Source organism: Saimiri boliviensis, chromosome 11, assembly GCF_048565385.1.
Source record: "Saimiri boliviensis isolate mSaiBol1 chromosome 11, mSaiBol1.pri, whole genome shotgun sequence".
In the NCBI taxonomy this organism is placed as follows: domain Eukaryota; kingdom Metazoa; phylum Chordata; class Mammalia; order Primates; family Cebidae; genus Saimiri; species Saimiri boliviensis.
In genome coordinates this window covers 959,845-982,520 of record NC_133459.1, presented here as the reverse complement: position 1 = coordinate 982,520, position 22,676 = coordinate 959,845, and the positions used below count along the sequence as shown (strand labels likewise).

At 51.9% G+C, this 22,676-nt stretch overlaps 1 protein-coding gene across 6 annotated transcripts in view; it reads left to right on the top strand.

The window, feature by feature from the left end:
- Positions 1–8,289: 8,289 nt before the first annotated feature.
- GNB1 (G protein subunit beta 1) overlaps positions 8,290–22,676 on the top strand; it is a 106,202-nt gene continuing 91,815 nt past the window's right edge. For 4 of the 6 annotated variants that reach the window (XM_039474400.2, XM_039474393.2, XM_039474401.2 and 1 more), the window contains exon 1: positions 8,290–8,502. The gene's annotated coding sequence lies outside the window, so the exon portion shown is untranslated. Of the gene's footprint in view, positions 8,503–8,890; positions 8,958–22,676 lie in introns of those variants that run through there. The other 2 variants (XM_039474394.2, XM_039474396.2) reach the window with 2 other exon arrangements.

The following is a 22,676-nucleotide window of genomic DNA, read 5'->3' as shown; positions in this document are numbered from 1 at the left end:
GCCCACCTCTGCCTCCCAAGGCACTGGGATTACAGAATGAGCCACGCAGAAGGGGTCTCGAGGGTTCAGAACCCCAAGGCCCTGCTGGGGTGGCTGCCGCTGAGCCAGCCCTCCTCACCCCACACCCCGCTCGCTGGGCTCCCTCTCTTAGGTCCCCGCTCTCTGGGCACTGAGGGTCTTGCCCCCCCGTTTCTGTCCACTCATGCCACCAGTGCCCATCTAGGCACCTTGCTCTCGCATCTGTGTGCAGGTGTCGGGGCTGGGTGTGGGCCACTCTGGGTCACTGCACCAGCTTCTCCCACCCCACGTCTCACTAGGATGTGTGCAGGACATCATACCAGCCACACTCTCAGCCAGGATGCTGGTGGCCAGTGGGAGGCCGAAGAGGCCCCAGAGAACAGCTGTAGCCTTCCTGCTGAGGGTGCCACCCAGGCCCCTACAGGAAATGGGGCTGGGGGCTGGGTGGTTGGGAGCACTTACTATCCCTCCGAGTCGCCAAGGACTTGCAGATGGCGGCGTGAGGCTCCTGTGATGCCCTCGCCCCAAAAGATGCCCTGGAGCATGCCATGGGGGCAGGGGGAGAGGGGGGCCTGAGCCTGCTCCACCTCGGGGCTCTGCCCTCAGCCTTTGGTTTCAGGCTAGGTCAGGTGAAGGGTGGGGCCGCCTGACTCATCGAGGGGTCACCTGTCCCTCCCCAGGGTAGACTGGGGACTTTGAGGAGCCACTCTCCTAGAGCTGCCCAGGCTGGCCCTGCCCACATCACACCCTCACCCATGGGGTCAGGCCCAGGGCTCCCTGAACTACAGCCAGAGCTGCAGCATGGGGCCCAGCCCGCCATCTCATGTCCTTGACCTCACCACGGGCCCAACCATCCATCCACTACGCTTGACCTCACCACAGGTCCATCCAACCATCTGATGTCCTTGACCTCACCATGGGCCCAACCAACCATCCAATGTCCTCAACCTCACCAACCAACAGAGGCTTTGGGTATAAGCCCAGCCGTTGCTCAGCTGCTGGTTTTTAGCCAGGAGGCAGAGGGGGACACCCGTGTGTTCTCCCCATGCCCAGCAGCCTCCACTCCCCCTGGTGACAGCCCTGCCTTTGTGTTGAGAGCCACTAACTACAGTTGGAGCCACACAGAATCTGAGTGAAGCCTTTGAGTCTTCCTGGGGTCAGCACCCAGATAGCCAAGTCTTCTGAGCTGAGCTGGGGGTAATGGGACAGCGGGAGCCTGACACAGCAGGGAGATAGCCAGGTCTTCTGAGCGCTCCGACTGCTGAGCTGGGGGTGACTGGGCAGCAGGGGCCCACACAGCAGGGAGAGGAGAAGGCGCCACACATGGGGACACAGAGCCGTGGGTGGGTGGCCTCACCTGGATCCAGCCAGGCCTGACACTCAGTTACCTGTTCATGACTCCTATTCACTAAGCCAGTCAATTGCCTCTTTTCTTGCAAGCTGGTGTGCATGCGAACACACCAGCTAGTATGCATGCATGAGCACACACATGAGCTTGGTATACACATACGTGTGTATGTGTACATACACATATGCGTGTATACCCAGTTTGAGTGCGTGCATGTGTGTGTATACCCAGCTTGGGCGTACATGCATACCCAGCTCATGTATGTATATAAATGCATGTATACCCAGCTGTGTCTGTGCACATGCATGTATGACATCTGTGTGCATGTACACCCAGCTCACGTGTGCATGTACGTGTGTATATCCAGCTCATGTGTGTGCACATGCACACTGACCAGCTACAGTGTGTTTGCACACAAGCATGTATACCATCTGCTGTGAAGGTACATGCATGCATACCCAGTTTGGGTGCGTGCGTGTACACGTGGGCATACCCAGCTCTTGCGTGTGCACATGCGTGTACACTTGCTGATGAGCATGCACATGCACGTATGCCCAGCTCACATGTGCGTGCACGTGTGTATATACCCACCTTGGGTGTGCACACACACGCAGGTATATACAGCTTGAGTGTGTGTATACAGCCAGCTCGTGTATGTACATATGTATACCCAGCTCGTGTGTTTGAGCACATGCATGTATACCCAGCCTGGGTGTGCACACATGCACACATACCCAGCTCCCATGGGCACGCATGTGCATAGATGCCCAGATTGTGAATGTATGTGCACATGCACGCATACCCATCTGTGCACAGCTTCTGGGTCTACCGGTGGGGGACAATGCTCTTTCCATTCCTGGTTGTGTCTTTCACGGTTAGGGACGTTGGTTTGTTTTTGAGACAAGGTCTCACTCTGTCACCCAGGCTTGAGTGCACTGGTGCAATGATGGCTCATTGTGGCCCCAAGCTGCTGGGCCCAAGTGATCCTCCCACCTCAGCCTCCTGAGTATCTGGTACCACAGGCCTGGCTAATTTTTTTATTTTTATTTTTAGCAGAGCTGAAGGTCTCACTATGTTGGTCTCAAACTCCTGGGCTGAAGTGACCCTCTGGCCTCAGCCTCCTAAACAGCTGGGATTACAGGCGTGAGCCTCTGCACCCGGCCAAGAGGTTTGTATTTCAAACCAAAGGTCTGTCACTTCTTGAATGGGGATGACATTGAAAAGACCCTTGTTGGCCTGGCAAGGTGGCTCATGCCTGTAATCCCAGCACTTTGGGAGGAAGAGGAGGGCGGATCATGAGGTCAGAAGTTCGAGACCAGCCTGGCCAGCATGGTGAAACCTATTGCTAGTAAAAATACCAAAATTAGCCGGGCATGGTGGCAGGTGCCTGTAGTCCCATCTACTCGGGAGGCTGAGGCAGGAGAATCGCTTGAACCCGGGAGGTGGAGGTTGCAGTGAGCCGAGGGGATCATGCCACTGCACTCCAGCCTGGGTGACAGAGCGAGACTCTGTCTCAAAACAAACAAAAACCCTCGTTTAGGTTCATCTGTGGCACTCAGGGCTACCAGACAGAACCAGGACTTCTATGTCTGTGTACGCAGTTCCAGGACTCTGCAGTGAGGCCAGATGGTCCCATGATAAGGGACCCTGAGGAGGAAGGTGGATTCTTCCATTGCCTGCAGGGGAGGCAGGGGCTGGGTCTTGCCCAGCATTTACTGGAGCTGTTGATCTAAGCTATGCACCTACCACTGCAGGTGTCAGCGCACCTGGGTGCCAGACACAGCTCGCCAGAGTGACAGGAGGCCACCTGAGCTTTCCCTGGAAATTCTGTTCCAACTCTAGCAGGGAGGGGAATCATGCCTCACCCCCCAAATGCATCTGCTCACTTACAGGGGAGCTGCTCACCATCACCTCCTCCACCCACCAGGCACTGATTCCCCACTGAGTCCATGTGTACATGTGTCTATGTGCAGCTCCTGTGTTTCTGCACATGCATGTATACTCAGCTTGGGTGTGCATGCACATGTGTGCCCAAGAAGGATGTGTAATTTGTGACCACAGTGGGTGACCAGGAGGGTTGGGGGTGAGAAGCATGTTGAGGAGCTTCAGGACAAGGGGTGAACCCCAGTCAGGGACAGAGGCCAATTCCCTCCACTGCAAGAGGGGGTCCAGGGGCCACAGCAGCTTCCTACCAGAGGCCCCCAAGGCCCCACATTTGCTCTGCCTGCCACACTGGCCTCCTGGGCCATGATGTCTGTGACCTTGCTGGGTAGTGACCCTCCCAGCTCTGCCAGCCACTCATTCAACCAGCTACAGCAGTCTGCCCTCGCTTCCCGCCCACCTCCTTACCGGCTGCTCCCCATGAATCCGGGCACCAGATCCCTACTCAACCCCTCCAGCAGAGCTGCCCTTCTTTGGCCTCAGGGCCAGGGCCTGATGCCAACCTGGGTTGGCACCCAGTGGGCCTCAGCAGGTGTGCACTGGAGAGGTGCCGCGGCCCCATCCCTCCACCAGCCCTGCCTTTGGAAGCTGCAGGACCTAATTAGGGCTTTCTTCTTGTTCACCTACATTCTGCACCCCCTGGGCACCTTCACGATGCCCTTGTCTCTCCCTCCCTCCCTATTCTCTGTCATTTGGGGTCTGGATCTCACTGGAAGTGAAGACAAGGTGGACTGTGTGCTGGGGAACCTCGCAGTGCTGACAGGAGGAGGACAGTCACCCTTCGGGAGCCCCAAGCCCAGGGCAACACAAAGGGACCTTTCCGGCCAGAGCTGGAACTCTAGAAACGGCCAGAGCTGGAACTCTAGAAACGTCCCCTGCAGCTCCAAGCCTCTTCAAAGCCCGGCTGGGGCGCGGCGCCCGGGGCGTGTGGAGATGGAGCTGCGGGTTCTGTCACGTGCAGAGATTGAATAATTCAGGTTTTAAAGACCTACTTTCACCTGCTGCGGAGCAGGTAGAGACGGGGCATCTGAATAGTACCTCCCTCTCCCAGGGGTTTTAAAGAAGGCCTGGTGTGGAGCCAGTATGGAGGCAGCCGCCTCCACCCCGGGGCCCAGCTCAGTCCTGCCTTGGGCTGGGCACCACTGACGGGGTGTGGCTCTGGGCTCGGGGACCCCAAGCTGACGGGGTGTGGCTCTGGACTTGGGGACCCAGGCTGATCTCTGAGATACTTGCAGAGAAGGATCTCAGAGAAGGGAGTGTTAGGGAGTGTTGCTGGGAAGCGCCTGCTCCACCAGGGAGAGGGCAGGGCAGTAGGTGAGGGCCAAAAGATACCAGAGGCCTGGGCTGCCAGGAATGGAGGCGGGGCAGGGAGGGCGGGTCTGAGGCCTGAGACCCCCTGGGCCACGAAGGGCTAGTCTGTCTCTGGCTGGAGGCAAGAAGCGCCTGTGGGTTCGCACCGTCATCCTCAGGGTACAGGCCCCTGCCTCCCGGGGACTGTGTATTTCGGAGGGCAGCCCAAGGCTGCAGTGGGGACCTGGGAGCAAGGACCCGGGACCCTGCTCCTTCCCTCCCTCCTTCCCGCAACTTTGCCCTCCATAAACCCATAAAAGAGGATTTCTGCCTGGGCCACAGGGCGAGTTCCAGGAACAGCCCTGCTTCACCTCGATGACCTACAGATTAGCTGCAGGCGCTGGGGCCACGCCCTGCCCCTTGGATATGGCCAGGGCAGGCAGTGGCCTGCTATCCTTATGTGTGGCCTTTCTCCATGGCCCCGGCTGTCATGGGAGGGCCAGCAGGCTGATGGTGGCCTGTGGGACAAGGGAGCCTCCGAGCACAGCCCTGTCACTGCCCAGGCTGGCCCACAGTATAGTCCCCATCCCTCCTGAGGCTCCTCCGTGGCCCTGGGCCAGGCTTGCAGGGACCTTCCGGGGCGCCTCCCATCCCACAGCTGCTGGAGAGTCTCTGGTGATAAATGGCCCACTGTCACTTTGGGCTTCCCTGCTGCTGCCTCAGCCTCCTCTCCCAGCTCCTTCTCATTTCCACTTTTACATCCTGGACTTAGGTGGGCACTGAAGGCTGGCATTAGGCCTGCTGGATTCTGAGGGCTGCCTCTGACCCCTCACTGCCAATGCACAGAACACCCGTCCCCCGACTTGCATCATGCCTTGGCTCTGGATGTGCCCCCACACTCCACCCCGACCCTCGAGTATCCGAACAGAAAAGCCTTCCTGCGGGAGCCCGGTACCCATGGCGCTCCCGGACGTCTGGCCACTCGAGCGCTTTGGGCTGCTGCCCTTGTCCCGGCCCAGGTGACGGTTTTGCCCCTCCTGACGCCTACTCTGGGCACTGGTCCCCGTACTGGGTTGCGTCTTCCTCGCTCAGAACACAGGGCATCAGCCACAGCAGCTGCTCCTCCATGGCCCGGTGTGGCTTGGCTGGTGGAGCAGTGGGTGAGGGTGGGCCTCACACTGCAATAGCGGGAGGGCCCGGAACAGGCAGCCGGGAAGAAACCACAGCAGAAAAGAAACCAGCAAGGCTTGTGGGAGGGATAGTCAGGGTCAGCAGGACATCTCCATGGAGGTGACACCCGCAAAGGCCTGAACTACACGGGGTTATGAGGAGATACTCCCAGGCAGATGGAGCCACTGGGTCAAAGGCTGGAGCACGGAATTCAGTGGCATCAGGGAGCAGAGAGGAGCCAGTGTCTGGACAGGGAAGAGGGGAAGAGGGGCTTGGACGCTGGGGAGAAGGCGGGTGATGGGAACTGTCAAGGGTTTCAGGCATAGGAGTGACATGATTAACAATTCAGGTTGTGCACGCAGTGGCTCACACCTGTAATCCCAGCACTTTGGCAGGCTCAGGTGGGAGGATCGCTTGAACCCAGGAGTTTGAGACCAGCCTGGGCAACACAGGGAGACCCCATCTCAAAAAAACAAAAACAAAAAAACAAAAAAAGCACCCCGAAATAAATAAAATGAAAATTAAAAAAAAAAATTCAGGCCGGACTCGGTGGCTCACACCTGTATTCCCAGCACTTTGGGAGGTTGAGGCGGGCGGATCACGAGGTCAAGAGATTGAGACCATCCTGGCCAACCTGGTGAAACACCATCTCTAATAAAAAACACAAAAATTAGCTGGGCATGGTGGCACATGCCTGTAGTCCCAGTTACTTGGGAGGCTGAGGCAGGAGAACCCGGGAGGTGGAGGTTGCAGTGAGCTGAGACCGAGTCACTGCACTCCAGCCTGGTGACAGAGTGAGACTCTGGTCCCTCCCCCCCCCAAAAAAAAATTCATTGGCAATTCAGTGCTTGCTTAACTGTGCTAGGCAGGCAGGTGCCCCTGTTGGGTGGGGCCTTGGTGGCCCCGGGGAAGTCAGAGGCCACACAGAGTGCAGGGTGAGGAGGGGTGGCATATGGTGGAATGAAAAGTGAGATGGGACGCAGAGCCGGTTCCTCACTCCTGAAGCAAGAGGCACCTCACTCGGAACAGGATGAACCCTGCAGCGTTGGTGTGGTATCAGAGTAACTCATGTACCCAACAAAAACATAGAAACGCCGTGAAACTGTGTGTATGCATGCACATGCACGTGGGCACGGACACAGACGTGTTCCCTCGCTCCGCCAGCTGGAATGATACCCCCGTAGCAAGGAGCACACCTGGAGCCCGCTCCCGGGCTCTGCCCGCCATTTGCCACCACAGTGACCCAGGCTGCCAGCAGAAATAGCTGGGTTCTCCCTGGGTAGGGAGAGTACAGGAGGGCCCTGGAGCATCTCGTGCCAGAAAGAAAGGGCTCCAGGAATGACGCTCACGCATGAGGTGAGAAGGCCTGGGTTCCCTGTCTCGTGGAGGCTGCCCCATGAAGGGGAAGCGGGTGGCAGGGAGGCAGGTGGCAGCTGCATCTGGAAGCCACACTTGCTGTGTGTCCCGTTTCTCACACAAGCACCAGGCACACAAAACGAGAAGAAAAACGTCAGTGAGAGAGGCAGGGCCGTCCCAGGGTGTCAGAGAAGGTGGTGGGAGGCAGGCGTTGGGGGTGGCCCGGCCCCTGGCAGCCGCGGCCCTGGCTGAGGGGCCCACGGATGAGGCTGGGTCTTTCCCCAGCCGTCTTCAGCTTTGCTGGTGCAGGGCTGGAGGAAGAGGGACGCCAGGCTCACCGTGGAGGGGCAGCTCGGAGGGGAGGAAGGCCCGGGCGGCTGGGAGGTGGTGCGGGGCCCGGGGCAGGGCGCGCGGGGACAGCGGAGTGAGGGGCCCGGGCCGCGGGCGGCCAGCTCGGCTGAGGACACAGGGGGCGGTGGGCGCCGGGGCCGAGGACACCACGCCCGGGAGCCCGCGCCCTCGTGCCTCGGTTCCCCTCCTCACCCTGGGGTCTCCAGTCCCCGCCGTCCCCGTCCGCGGCCCTCCCGACACCCCCGCCAGGCCGCCCTCCCTGCGGCAGCGCGAGGTGCCACGGGGCGCGGGCCTTCTCCGCAGCCCGGGCCCGCCTCGCACGCACCGAGCCACGCGCGGGGCTCTGCCCGGGAGGCCGGGGCGCCTACGCCCGCCAGGGACCCCGATGCGCTCGCGGGGCCCGGCGCTTCCCGCGGTGCCGCCCCCCGCCCCCGCCCGCGGTCACCCGACGTTATCCTGTCCCCGGAGGGCTCCACGCCCGCGTCCCGCCCCGTCTCCGAGGGCCCACCGTCCCGGTCCCCATCCCGCCCGGTCCCCGGAGGGCCGGGCCGCCGGGGGTCTCCGGACCGCCCGGAGAAGCGGTCCCCAGGGCAGCAGCACGGCCCCTTTAAGCCGCTCGGACACGCGCACGGGCCCGAGGCGGCCTGGAAGCGCGCCGGCGTGCGCGTGCCCGTCGGACCCGGCGTGCGCGCGCAACGCGCGGCGTGCGTGGTGACGCGGGAGCGTGGGGTTTCTCGAGGCTGCGGGCAGGGGCCCGCCGCGCCCATCCCGATGGCTGGAGGCGTCTGAGGGGCGGACGGAGGCGGCGGCGGCGGCGGCGGCGGCGGGAGCGGGAGCGGGCGCGGGCGGCGAGTGGGGAGCGGGGCCGGGAGTGGAGCAGCCGCCGCGGCGGAACTGGACCGAGCCTCGCCGGCGCGCACCTGCCCGCAGCGGCCGCGGAGCGCGCAGCGCGGCCCGAGCGCGACGACCTCCCGAGCGGCGGCCGAGGCGGCGGTGTGGGCGCGTCAGGCCGCGACGAGGGCGCCGAGGTGAGCGCGGCCGCCCCCGGCCCCGGCCCCGGCCCCGGCCCCCGCCTCCACCCGTCCGCCCGCCCGGGGGGCCGCCCGCCCCGCCCCCACCCCCCCGCCGGCCGGGGCCGCGTCTTCCTGCCCCGCCCGGGTGCGGCGGGCGGCGTCCGGAGGCGGGGGCCGGGAGCTGGGGTCCGAGGTTCGGGGTGCGGGGTCGGGGCCGGGGGCGGGCGCTGCGGAGGGGAGCCGGGATCCGAGGCCCGGGGCGCGGGCACCCAGGTGCGGCCGCGGCGTGCGGCGCCGTGCGCGCTTCCCTCGGCGGCGGCCGGGGCCCGGGGACGCGGGTCGGGCGGGGCCGGGCCCTGCGTGGGGAGCGGGACGTGGCGCTCGGGCCCGCGGCGCGAGAACAAAGGCCGGGCGGGCCTGCGGACGGGGCGGTGTCGGCGGCCGGGGCCCCGCGCGGGCGGCCTGTCGGGGTGACTTTGAGGGCCGGGCGGCCGCGGGGGGCGAGCGCGGGGACGGGGAACAATGAAATGGGGAAGCCGGGCCGCGCGCCGCGGGCGGAGTGGGGATTTAAAGCGGAAGCCGGGCGCGGCGTCGGGAAACGGGAAAATAACGGTTCGGGCCCTGGGGCCGTGCGGGGCGGCGGAGGCGGCCGCGCTGCGGCCTCGCGCTTCTCCTGCCCGGGCCCGGGTCTGTCCTGCGCCGGCGCCCCGCGGGTGTCGGCCCCCGGGCGGCGCGGACCCCGGCCCGGCCCCGAGAATGAATGGGCCCGGTGGCCGCGCCAAGATGGCGCTCCCGGCGCTGCCTTTGTGGGGCGGCCGCCGCCGCGCCGAGTGTCGGTGCCCGGTTTGCGATATTCCGAAGGCCCGAAGGTGGGGGAGAGGACAGGAAATAGCACAGAGGCTGGGTGTCTTCCTCCTGCCGGGATCGGCCTCTCGGCTGGAAGCGGGGTGGGGGTGGGGGTGGGGAGCGCCGCTGAGAATTCCACAGGGCTGCCGGCTGAGGCTTTGAGTTTTTAAGAACCTCCTGTATTTTCTCTGTGAATACATACTTGGTTCAAATGGTTTAACATTTCTCGTGTCCTTTAAATTACATGGTTAGCATGCAGAAGCAGTATCAGTTTTGTTTGCTTAATTCATCTTCATGGAAGGCTTTCTTATAGAGATGGGGTCTCATTGTGTTACCCAGGCTGGTCTTGAACTCGGGCTCAAGCGATCCTCCAGCCTCGGCCTCCCAAAGTGCTGGGATTAGAGGTGTGAGCCACCGCGCCCAGCCTGTCTTCATGGAAGCTTTTTAGTTATGATTGTGAAATGCATTTACTGAAGGAAAATGCCTATGTTAAAATTTGTATTTTGAAAAGGGAGTTGGTGTATACATTTACAGTTAGGGTGTACAGTACTGGACTGAAGGTAAATAGTGTAGAAACCTTAACCTATGGTTTCCCTTTGGGGAGTATTGGTTCATTTGTATTTTCATGTTGCTATCTATCTGATAGCAGTAATCTCAAATAATAGGTGATTAAGCAGTTGCAGGTGAGATTAAGAAAATATGAAGATTATTTTTCATGATTAATTGACATTTTGTGAAAAGTTACAGTGAACTGTGCATACTAAATAATGCCATTGGAGCAAGCATTATTATCGGTAAGGTTTCTGCATACATTTTCTAATCTGAACCTGTACTGTCTTGGGAGAGGGAGGAGCTCTTTATTGAAAGTAAGGTTTTAATTTTTATGCCATTGAGAGATATATTCTAGATTCTTTGGGAAGGTATATATTGCAGAAAGAAAATGACTAGGCGGTTCCTTCTTTGCTAACGCTGGGTGCTGGGTACGTTCCTGGGGATGGAGCTGGCACCACAGACATGGAGACCGGTCTGAGAGCCTTCCCAGGGTAGGACTGAGTGGTGGATTTTGGCCTGGTTTCTGGTAAGGCAGAACTTTCTAACAAGCTGAGCTGTGCTGAAAAGAACTGCAGCTGCAGGGTGCAGAGGCTGATCCTGTCGGTCCGGGGGCAGGCTGGGCTGCAGGTGTTGTGCGGTGGTCCCACATTACGAGCTTTTGATTTCATCGACACTGAAAGTGCTACACGTTTTTCTTTTCTTTTTCTTTTTTTTTTTTTTTTTTAGAATTTGAGAGTTTGGAAACCCAGTTGGGCTCTGAGGTGCCTGTGCCCCCTCCCAGTTAAGTGCCCACTGCCCAGGCCCAGTGTGAAGATGACATTTCATCTTCTGCTGGAACCTTTCAAGATAAATCTTATAGAGGAAACTGTTCCAACATGAAATTTCAGCTCAGAATTGACTTTCTGAAAAGAGCACATTACTGGACAAAAGCTGTTTCTCTTGTATAATCTGAATTTATGACATAGCCGTAGTTCTCATCAGACATATGTTCTGACAGTGCTCTTTAGTGATACCTTTAAAATACTTTTCTTCCATATCCAGTTAATTCTGTTTTTTGTGGAGGAGGTGGGAGAGTTGAAGTAAATTTTCTCGGATTTAAGTTTAATCTCAGAATATTCAAGAGACTGCTGAATAGTGTGTTTATTTTCTTGGTTTTTTTTTTTTTTGTTGTTGTTTGTTTGTTTGTTTAAATAGAGATGGGTTTCACCATGTTGGCCAGGATGGTTTCAGTCGCTTGACCTTGTGATCCTGCCGCCTTGGCCTCCCAAAGTGCTGGGATTACTACAGGTGTGAGCCACTGTGCCCGGCTTTTGTTTTTAAGAGTGAAACCCACTGGCTTTGGTGGCTCACGCCTGTAATCCCAGCACTTTGGGAGGCAGAGGCGGGAGGATCACATGAGGACAGGAGTTTGAGACCAGTCTGGCCAACATGGAGAAACCCTTTCTCTACTAAAAATATAAAAATCTGCCGGGTGTGGTGGCAGGCACATGTAATCCCAGCTACTTGGAAGGTTAGGCACGGGAATCTCTTGAACCCGGGAGGCGGAGGTTGTGGTGAGCAGAGATTGCACCACTGCACTCCTGTCCAGCCTGGGTGACAGAGCAAGACTCTGTCTCAAAAGAGTGAAACCTCGGCCGGGCGCGGTGGCTCAAGCCTGTAATCCCAGCACTTTGGGAGGCCGAGGCGGGTGGATCACGAGGTCAAGAGATCGAGACCATCCTGGTCAACATGGTGAAACACCGTCTCTACTAAAAAAAATACAAAAAATTAGCTGGGCATGGTGGCACGTGCCTATAATCCCAGCTACTCTGGAGGCTGAGGCAGGAGAATTGCCTGAACCCAGGAGGCGGAGGTTGCGGTGAGCCGAGATCGCGCCATTGCACTCCAGCCTGGGTAACAAGAGCGAAACTCCATCTCAAAAAAAAAAAAAAAACAAAGAGTGAAACCTCTTTAAACCCTTTTGATGTGTAATGATTTTGATTTCAAAGCTTGTATCATCTATGTAGATTTATATTGACCACTTGAGAAATAGAATTTTGAGGAGTTAATTTATTTCTCAAAGGAAGTGGTGTACCATCCTGCAAAAGTAACAGAGCTTTGTTCTTTCCCTTTTGCTTTGCTAAAAATTCCCGTGTTTTTTGGTTTATTTTTTGTGTGTGTTGGACCATTAGAAAAGTTGTAGCTTTGTAGCTAAAAACAGCTTTGATAAAAGCATAGAAACGGTCTTCAGGGTATCTTTAGACTCATCTACCATCAGTTGACTTTTTGTAGCTTATATTTTAATGAATAACATTGATTTTATTTTAGAAGTGCAGTGTTGGCATTTATTATAGTTTTGTCGTTGGATTGTTTTTCTCTGCCCAAAAGATTTGGCTCATGTTGGTCTCTAAATTGGATTAAATTCTTACTGTCTGTGACTTTGGCTTTAGCATTAGTGGATTGGTAATAGATATTCTCAATTTTTAAATCTGGCTTGACCATATGGCAGGCCATGTTATTTTGAAACCCCTATTTAGTTTAAGTCTCATAAGACATGGAATAAAAATTTCTAGAAAATTTTGAACTGGTTTAAATTCTGATTTCAGGTTTGCATTTGTTAAAACTGGTTGGAAAGATTATGAAGTAGACAATTCAGTTAAGTGGTTTAGTGAACATAGAATGAGGAGATAAAATGAATTTAAAATGGAAATGATCAAAAATAATTTTTGAAACTTCAGTGTTCAACATTATTGAAAGAAAAAGCAATTCAAAGGTATGTAGGAGTGTGTGTATAGAGAGAGAGAGAAATGCAACAATCATCAGCTGTTCTGGAAGAGGAATGGAACACCACCTCTTTCAAAGCTATGCATTTTGTTCCAGAACTTTGAAGAAATGTAGACAATCTATAGATGTTTGATGTTTGAGTTGGCCAGTGGATTAGTGGAATGCCGAAAGTTTTTTTTTTTTTTTTTTAGAGCCAGAGCCTCGCTCAGTCGCCCAGACTAGAGTGTAGTGGCGCATTCTCGGCTCACTGCAGCCACCATCTCCTGGGTTCAAGCTATTGTCCCGTCTCAGGCTTCTGAGTAGCTGGGATTATAGGCACTCGCCATCATGCCTGGCTAATTTGTTTTGCATTTTAGCAGAGATGGGTTTCACCATGTTGGCTGGGCTAATCTTGAACTCCTGACCTCAGATGATCCACCTGCCTCAACCTCCCAAAGTGCTAGGATTACAGGTGTGAGCCACTTTGCCCTGCCGGAATGCTGAAAGCTTTTAGCTTCTTGTTCTTGTTGCAGTGCATTGGGTGCCATGGTAATCAGTGGAAATTCCTCCTGGCTTTCAGTGGTAGAAAACTTTCTGCTGCTTCTTTTTTTTTTTTTTTTTTTTTTTTTGAGGTAATTCTTAAGTTTATTCTGTTGAACCTGTTTTGCCATTGATAAAATATTTTTATGACTTAATAATTAGTTGCTCAAAGCTTACTAATGCGTTTTATCAAGAGGGGACTTATTCACCTGTTAGAATTGGAATACTAAGGGTATAAGTGGAATGTATTCCTGTTTAGTGGGGGTAATCATGTCTCCATGCATGTCTGTGTGAAGTCCTGTGGCACTTATAAACTGTATTACCTATGTGGATTATAGATACCCAACTTCCTGTTGAGAGTTGTAGTTAATGAAGCTTAAAAATATTCTGGACACTTTTTAATGAGATGAACATGTCAAAAGAGTCTACAATAGGTTTCAGAAAATTTGTTATAGAAATTTTAAAATAATTTCTAAATTCTAGGGAGGGAGAGAAATTCAATAGTTGCCAAAAGGATTGGCACTGTCTGAGTTAGAACCCAGCTCAGCTTTGTTGCCTCACTGGCTGATTTGGCAGTGTTAGGACTTTTATTCACACTGAAAATCAAGATCAAGCCAGCTTCTGCCCTTCCACTCCACAGGAGCTTTCTGTCCTCTCTGAGCCTGCCTTAATTTAGGGCACCTGCAGTGTTAGGACTTACGTGTCTATCCCTGTCTGTGAGACAGGCATCCTAGAGCCTCCTTCGAGGGGTCATTGTGAGGATTAAATGAGTCCCGATACAGGCACTTAGAACAGAGCTCTGGGCAGGGGTTAGCCATTTCTGCTGCTGATGCCCTTGCTTTGTAAAAATTTCTTTTATGACAATGTTAAATAATGTTGTAAGATGACCAGTTAAGATTTTTCTTTCTCCATGGTTCTGGAAGAACATTAATTCAGGGTGTGAGACATATGTATTAGCTATCTTTGCAAATCCTACCACTTACTGCCTCAGTTTCTGCTGAATCTTCTCTCACGTTCTTGTTTTTTCTTGAAAGGTTTTCTTTTTCTTTTCTTCTTTTAATTCTTTTGAGACAGGGTTCTGCTCTTCCACCCAGGCTGGAGTGTGGAGTGTGGTGGTATGATCATGGCTCACTGCAGCCTTGACCTCCTGGGCTTATATGCTCTTCCTGCCTCAGCCTCACAAATAGCTGGGACTACAGGCACACGTCACCATGCCCAGCTAATTTTTTTTATTGTTTGTAGAGACAGGGTCTCACTGTTTTACCCAGGCTGGTCTCCAACTCCTGGCTCAACATGATCCTCCTGCCTTAGCCTCCCAAAGTGTTGGGATTATAGGTGTGAGCCACAACACCCTGGTCTTAAAGGCTTTCCTTTACCTTTATAGAATAATTTTGAACTATGCTTCATTTTGAAAACTGATAAAGTTTATGTTCATTTCTTAGAGAGTTCTCCTTTCCACATTTATGAAGCTGGATTCTTTTGAGTTTCACCAAAATTTGTTGACCTTCTTTGATTTGCTGACTAGGGACAATAATTAAATATTTTCCACTTATTTATAAACACATGGTGATTTGTTTAACAGGTGTTGACTTAGCACTTTCTCTTTTTTTGTTTGTTTTTGAGATGGAGTTTTGCTCTGTCTTCCAGGCTGGAGTACAATGCCACAGTCTCGGCTCACTGCAACCTCCACCTCCTGGGGTCAAACGATTCTCCTGCCTCAGCCTCCCAAGTAGCTGGGATTACAGGCACACAGCGCCATACCCTGCTAATTTGTTTTTTTTAGTTTTAGTAGAGACCTGTTGCCCAGGCCAGTCTCAAACTCCTGAGCTCAGGGAATTTGGGTTGCAGTGAGTGGAGGTCGCGCCACTGCATTCCAGCCTGTGCGACAGGAGTGACTCCATCTCAAAAAAAAAAAAGAGAAAAGATTGGCCAGGCATGGTGGTGCACGCCTGTAATCTCAGCTACTCAGGAAGTTGAGGCACAAGGATCGCTTGAATTTGGGAGGTGGAGGTAGCAGTGAGCTAAGATCACCCCCAGTCTGGGTAACAGAGTGAGACTCAAAAAAGAAAAAAAAAAAACTTTTGTCTCAAGAGCTCCAACAGGCCTTGGAAAAGTTTTAAGGAGATTGATCTGATGGGGATCATTACTTGGTAGTCGAGCCTAGAGTGCTCGGGGAGCCTCTCATCAGGGAAATCAGATGGGAAGCTAGTACAGAAAGGAAAGGGGTCTGGGCCAGGGTGATGATTGAGAAGACCTGGTGACCAAAGGGAAGGCAAGAGTGGTGAGAAAGATGTCAGTGACTACACGTTTCTGTCTGCCTTCTAGGTGGCTGTGGAGTACAGTGAGTTTAGTTTGTGTGTGTCGGGTTTGGGAATCTCTGAGGCATTCCCATGTTTTGCATCAAAGGTACAGCAGTCCTCCTCCTCCTCCTCCTCAGAAAACTCACCTCCTGGCTGTGTGTTTGCACAGTTTACTCCCTCCCTCCAATTCAGGCCTTGTTGATACATCCCTTCCTCAGAGGGTATGCTCTGATCTCATTGATCTCTGTTGCTTTACCCCACTCTGTCTTCATAGCCTGATACTGCACTTCCCACTTGTTCTAAGCTCCGTGGACACAGGCACTTTGGTTCACTGCAGACCAACCCCTAAAACGGTACACAGTAAATGTTTGTTGACTTAGTGACTCCTGTGCCTGTGAATGGAGAGCACTGGAGAATGGGTCTGAATGGAGGTAGACCTTTGGGAGTTATCAACATTTGGTTGATGATAGAAGTCTTGGGAGCTGTGGTCACTTAGAGCAGTGGTTGTCAAAGTGTGATTGTGGGCCCCTGGGGGCTCCTGAGACCGTTTCAGGAATTCATTTGGTCAGAACTATTTTCATACTCATATTAAGATGTTATTTGGGCCGGGCGCGGTGGCTCAAGCCTGTAATCCCAGCACTTTGGGAGGCCGAGACGGGTGGATCACAAGGTCAAGAGATCGAGACCATCCTGGTCAACATGGTGAAACCCCGTCTCTACTAAAAATACAAAAAATTAGCTGGGCATGGTGGCGCGTGCCTGTAATCCCAGCTACTCAGGAGGCTGAGGCAGGAGAATTGCCTGAACCCAGGAGGCGGAGGTTGCTGTGAGCCGAGATCGCGCCATTGCACTCCAGTCTGGGTAACGAGAGTGAAACTCAGTCTCAAAAAAAAAAAAAAAAAAAAAAGATGTTATTTGACTTTTCATTGTGTTGACATTTCATTGATGCTACAGAAGCAGTGGAGGGTAAAGCGGCTGGCTCCTTAGCACAACTCAAGGCTGTGGTACAAAACTAGTCTCAGCAGCCACTGTCATGGCACTCACAGTGCTGTTCACCGCCAAGAACCTGCAGTGAAAGAAAGCCCAATTAATCTAATGTCCTTGGTGAAACAATGAAAATTGACTTTATTAAACCTTACCCTTTGAAAACCCATCTTTTTAATATTTTGTGTGGTAAAATGGGAAATTAGGCATAAAGCACACTGAAATGTAATAGCTGTCTCCAGGACAAGGAGTTTTGTAATTGAGTTGAAGGAATGGTAGACTGAAAACACTGGCTGTTTAGATTGGATGTATTTGGCAGATACTATCTTGAAAATGAATGAAGTGAATGAGATATTTCAAGGAAAATAACTGACACTATTGTTGGCAGTAATAAAATTTGAGCTTTCAAAGGAACATTTTTGAAAACTTTGTTCTTCGACCATGTGCTTCCCAGTATTTATATAGACTTTTCTTATAATCTAGGTGATGATGCTAATGAAATTTTTAAAATATGTAATAAAATGTATCGGCATTTGGAAGATCTGCGTTATTCAGTGAATCTGCATTTTCCAATTGGCCTGTGCGTGATGCTACAAGTTCACAGATGGGGACAAGATTCCTTCAAAGCATAAGAACTGATTAAAACCAATAAAGTTTAATGTAACTGTGAAAAAAGTTTCAGATTGCACATCAGAAAGACTTTTTTTTTTTTTTGAGATGGGGTTTCACCATGATGGCCAGGCTGGTCTTGAGTTCCTGACCTCAGGTGATCCACCCACCTCAGCCTCCCAAAGTGCTAGGATTACAGGCCTGAGCCACTGTGCCCGGCAGAAAGACTCTTCAGGAAAATTACTGCTTATTGAGTTTTGCTGTAGTATGAAAGAAGACTATCCACATTTATTTGAAAAGGCTGTAGAAGGCTGGGTGCAGTGGCTCAGTGCCTGTCTGTAATTTCAGCACTTTGGGAGACCGAGGCTGGTGGATCACTGGAGGTCAGGAGTTCAAAACCAGCCTGGCCAACATGGTGAAACCTTGTCTATACTAGAAATACAAAAAAAACTAGCTGGCCGAGGTGGTGAGTACCTGTAATCCCAGCTACTAAGGAGGCCGAGGCAGGAGAGTCACTTGAACTGGGAAGGCAGAGGTTGCAGTGAGCCAAGATTGTGACATTCCACTCCAGCCTGGGTGACAGAGTGAGTCTGTGTCTCTCTCTCTCTCTCTCTCTCTCTCTCTCTCTCTCACACACACACACACACACACACACACACACACACACACACAAAGCAAAGGCTGTAGAAATAGTGTTTCTGGCCAGGTGCGGTGGCTCACACCTGTAATCCCAGCACCCTGGGAGGCCGAGGTGGGCAGATCATGTGAGGTCAGGAGCTCAGGACCAGCCTGGTCAACATAGTGAAACTCTGTCTCTACAAAAATACAGAAATTAACTGGGCATGGTGGCACATGTCTACAATCCCAGCTGCTTGGGAGGCTGAGGTGGGAGAATCACTTGGACCTGGAAGGTGGAAGTTGCGGTGTGCCAAGATCACGCCATTGCACTCCAGCCTAGGCAACAGAGCGAGACTCTGTCTCAAAAAAAAAAAAAAAAAAGAAATACTGTTCTTGGCTGGGTGTGGTAGCACACAGCTGAGGCAGGAGGATTGCTTGAGGCCAAGAGTCTGAAACCAGCCTGGATACGTAGTGAGACCCCATCTCTACACAAAATTTCAAAACTAGCCAGGGATGGTGGTGCATGCCTTTGGTCCCATCTACTAGGGAGGCTGAGGCAGGAGGATTTATTGAGCCTGGGAGGTTGAGGTTGCAGTGAGCTGTGATTGCACCATGGCGCTTTAGCCTGGATGACACAGTGAAACACTGTTTCTAAAAAAGAAAAAAAGCTCTTTTTCCAACTGCATATGTATGTGAGACCGGATTTTCCTGATAGATTTCAGCTAAAACTGTGTAATCCAGCAGGCTGAGAGCAGGCACAGATGTGAGGAATTGCTCCCATTGAGGCAGACAATACGGAAATGTAAAATACAACTTTTCACCAGATTATTTTTCTTAGAAAATAGTTATGCTTTATGAAAATGTTATGTATGGTAACATGTAATGGACTTACTGTTTTTAAATGATTTAATAAACATTTTTAGATCATCTCAGTTTTGATTTATAGCATAGTAAACATTTATAGATGGAACCCTCAAACAAAAGCCCCTGGGGTCCTTAATAGTTGAGGATGTAGAGGGGAGGGCCTGAGCTGAAATGTCTGAGTAGTGCTGTTTTAGAGAGTGGGCCAGGCCCAGAGCGCCTGTGGGACCAGAAAAGAAGGCCTCAGCTGGAGACAGGCACCCTTTCCCTGCCCACGTTTGCAGCACTGTAGGATTGTGCCTTTTCATGGGGAGGAGAACTCAGTGATTTTTCAGAGGTAAAGGTCTGTTGGTGTAGCTTCAGAAGAGGCCCTTGTGTTAAGAATGTGCAGAGGAAGAGAAACTCAAGGGAATGACCAGAAGTTGGGAGGCTCTCAGCACTAGTGTTGCATAGCTCACAGAAAGTCTGAGAGCAGAGGGAACGGTCCATAGTGGCTGATGGACCCGTCAGTGGTAGAAATTGCTGAGGGCCAGTGAGTTCCAGTGGGGTAAGGAGAGACAGGTTTGGGACTGGGGGAATGCTCTGCACTGATTTTAGATGGGAGTACTGACAGGCGGAGCCCATAAAGGGGAAGAAGTCAGAGATCTTTGGTAAAATGCATATTCAGGGCTGAAGCTGTGCCAAGGAGGGGCAAGGGATGGGCAGTGAATAAGAGATGCCAACTTGCCTTGGTGAGAGGAACGTCTGACCTGTGAGACGATGGAAAAGGCCGTATGCTGAAAAAGATGGCAGCCGAGTCTGCCGTAGGGCTCTAGGCATTGCTGGTGCTTGCACGTTGAAGAGGATGGTCAAAACATTTGAGGAGAGAGTAGGAGGAAGTGAGAGGGCAAACCAGACAGACATCTGGGAAACGGGGTTCTAGGCAGGAGAAGCCCCAAGTCACGGCTATGCTTGGACTTGGAATTGAAACAAGCCCTGGAAAATTGGTTAATCCCCGCTTGGCATACATATTATGTAAAGTGCGTTGGGAGAGGCACTTGAAAGTTTTCTTGTTCAAATAAATTTCTTGCAACCTTGGCCCTCCAGTCCCTGTGCCTCACACTCCCATGGTAGTTGGTGCACTTGCGTTTTGCCCTGTTGAAGATGCCACTGCCATTAGCTCGTGTTTGTTGGATACCTTCCTTGTTCGAGGCACCATGCTGAGAACTATGCTATTACTGCATGGTCTTATATCAGCTCTAAGATGTACTGTTAATAGCTCTGTCTTAGAGACGACTGGATCTATGGGGAGATTAGGCAGTTGGCCATGGTGACAGTGGAACCCATGCTTGAACTCGGTTCTTGAGTCATTGCCTCTGGATCCTGTGCATTATAGACCTGCTGGCATGAGGTGGAAGATCGTTTTTCTCCTCATTGATCTGAGAAGACTGTTGTCTCTGCAATTGCCTCTTCCTCTGTTAGTTAAAGAAACATTCTCCCGCTAGAAAACAGTTACCAACAGTTTTATCTTGTCAGGGGCTCCTTCTGTTACACCTTCTAACATGCCTAAATCTTATATAACTCAGCAACCAGTTCATCTTGGTATCTGTTCCAGCCACTCTTGTTTTTCTCTTTTTAAACTCTTCAATAGGTGATTTGTTTCCATTGCCGCCACCATCTATCCTATCTTCATTCTCTGGAGATCTTGTTCCTGTTGTCTCATATTTATTTTCAACTTTTGCATTAAAAAAATCTAAAATGTTTATTGTAGGAAATTAGGGTCTGGGCATGGTGGCATGTGCCTGTAATTTTAGTACTTTGGGAGGCTGAGGCAGGAGAATCACTTGAGGCCAGAAGTTTGAGACCAGCCTGGGCAACACAGCTAGACCCTGTCTCTATTTTTTTTTTTCCCCGTGAGATGATGTTTTGCTCTTGTTGCCCAGGCTGGAGTGCAATGGTATGATACTGGCTCACCACAACCTCTGCCTCCCAGGTTGAAGCGATTCAAGCAGTTCTCCTTGCCTCAGCCTCCCAAGTAGCTGGGATTACAGGCATACGCCACCATGCCTGGCTAATTTTGTAATTTCAGTAGAGACAGGGTTTCTCTGTGTTGGTCAGGCTGGTCTAGAACTCCCGACTTAAGGTCATCGACCTGCCTTGGCCTCCTAAAGTGCTGGAATTGCAGGCATGAGCCACTGTGCCCGGCCTACCCTGTTTCTATTTTTTTTTTTTTTTTTTGGTGGTGATGGTTAAGATTGACCTGTCTGTACTTTTTTAAAAAATAAATAAAAATTTATAAAAAACGGAAATTAGGAACATGCAGCAAAAATCCATGATCTCTCAATCAGGAAATAACCACATAAGATTATTATATTTTTTCTAGCGTTTTATATTTCTCATGCATGTGTATGTAGAGATGTTTTTCCTCAGATTCGGGGGGTTGCACCACACAGACACAAACATGCATGCGCACGCGCGCGCGCGCACACACACACACACACACACACACACTTACTTTTGAGTCACAGTCTTTGTTGCCCAGGAGATCTCCTGCCTCAGCCTCCTGAGGCTGGGATTACAGGCATATGCCACCACATCCAGCTTATTTTGTATTTTAGTAGAAATGGTTTCACCATGTTGGCCAGGCTGGTCTCAACTCCTGACCTCATAATCCACCCACCATGGCCTCCCAAAGTGCTGGATTACAGGCGTGAGCCACCATGCCCCACCTGTATATATAAATTTTTAAAATTCTGATTTTTCTACTTTGTAATTGTTTCCAAATGTCATTCATTTTGGGAAACATGATTAGTAATTCTGTAGGTATCAATGGTATTTCTTGTACCTGTATCCATATGCTGGACATCCTGGTTCTGCCAATTCAGATTTGAGGTCTGGAGCAAGTTATTGAACATCTGTCTCTACCTCATTTTTCTTGTCTTACAGGATTGTTGTGAGGACTGAATGACATGGTATAAATAAAATTCTCAGCTTCATGTCTAGCAAGACCTCAAAGTGTTAGCTTTCAGTACCACTACTACTGATGGTGTTTGACTCCTTGCCTTCATTCTTGAAGTGCTTCTCCATTGACTGGGTGTGGCGGCTCATGCCGATGACCCTAACACTTTGGGAGGCCGAGGTGGGAAGATTGAGACCAGCCTAGGCAGCATAGTGATTCCCTGCACTCTTTCTTAGCTGGGCCTGATGATACACACCTGTAGTCCCAGCTATATCCAGAAGGCTAAGGTGGGAGGATTGCTTGAACCCAGGAGTTCAAGACTGAAGTGAACTGATTGTACCACTGCACTCCAGCCCTGTCTCTATTAAAAGAAAAAGAAAAAAATCCTCCTCTCAGCTGATCTGTGCACTTAATTTCTACTCCTGTGGTTCTGGTTTAGTAAAGGTCTTCAGAAATGACAGTGTTAGTGTCCTGTGGCTGCTTTAGTAAATCATCACAAGTTGGATGGCTCAAAATGAATTGATTCTCTTGAGTTGTGGAGGACAGAAGTCTGAAAGCAAGGTGTTGGCAGGGCCTCCTGGTTCCAAAGGCTCCAGGGGAAGACCTTTCCTTACCTCTTCTGGCTTCTGGTGGTGCCAGCAGTGTGGCTTTAGAGGAGTCACACTCTACCTCTGTTTCACGTGGGCTTTTCTCTGTGTCTCTCCTCTCCTTATAAGGACATCTTCATTGGATTAGGGCCACCCTAACTCAGCATGACCTCATTTTAACTTAACTGATCATACCTGCAGAGACGTTCCAAATAAATCAAATTCACAGGTTCCAAGTAGACATGAATTTTGGGGAGGACACTATTGAACCCGCTACAGTTAACCTAGAGCTTCATCCTTAGCCCCTTGCGTTTTTAGCTCCCTAGCTCCCTGTCTCCCTTGTCTTCAGCTTCCCCTGTTGCCAGGCTTGTGAAATGAAGTCTCTGTTGCAGGTTGAAGAAACTAGTAAAAGACTTTAAATAGAAAAAGGGCTGAATGTGGTGGCTCACACCTGTAATCTCAGCACTTTGCGAGGTTGAGATGAGAAGATCACTTGAGCCCAGGAGTTCAAGGCTGCAATGAGTTATGATTACGCCACTGCTCTCCAGCCTGGGCAAGAGAGCAAGAGCCTGCCTCTAAAAACAAAATAGAGAAAGGTAAAATGTCTTGGCC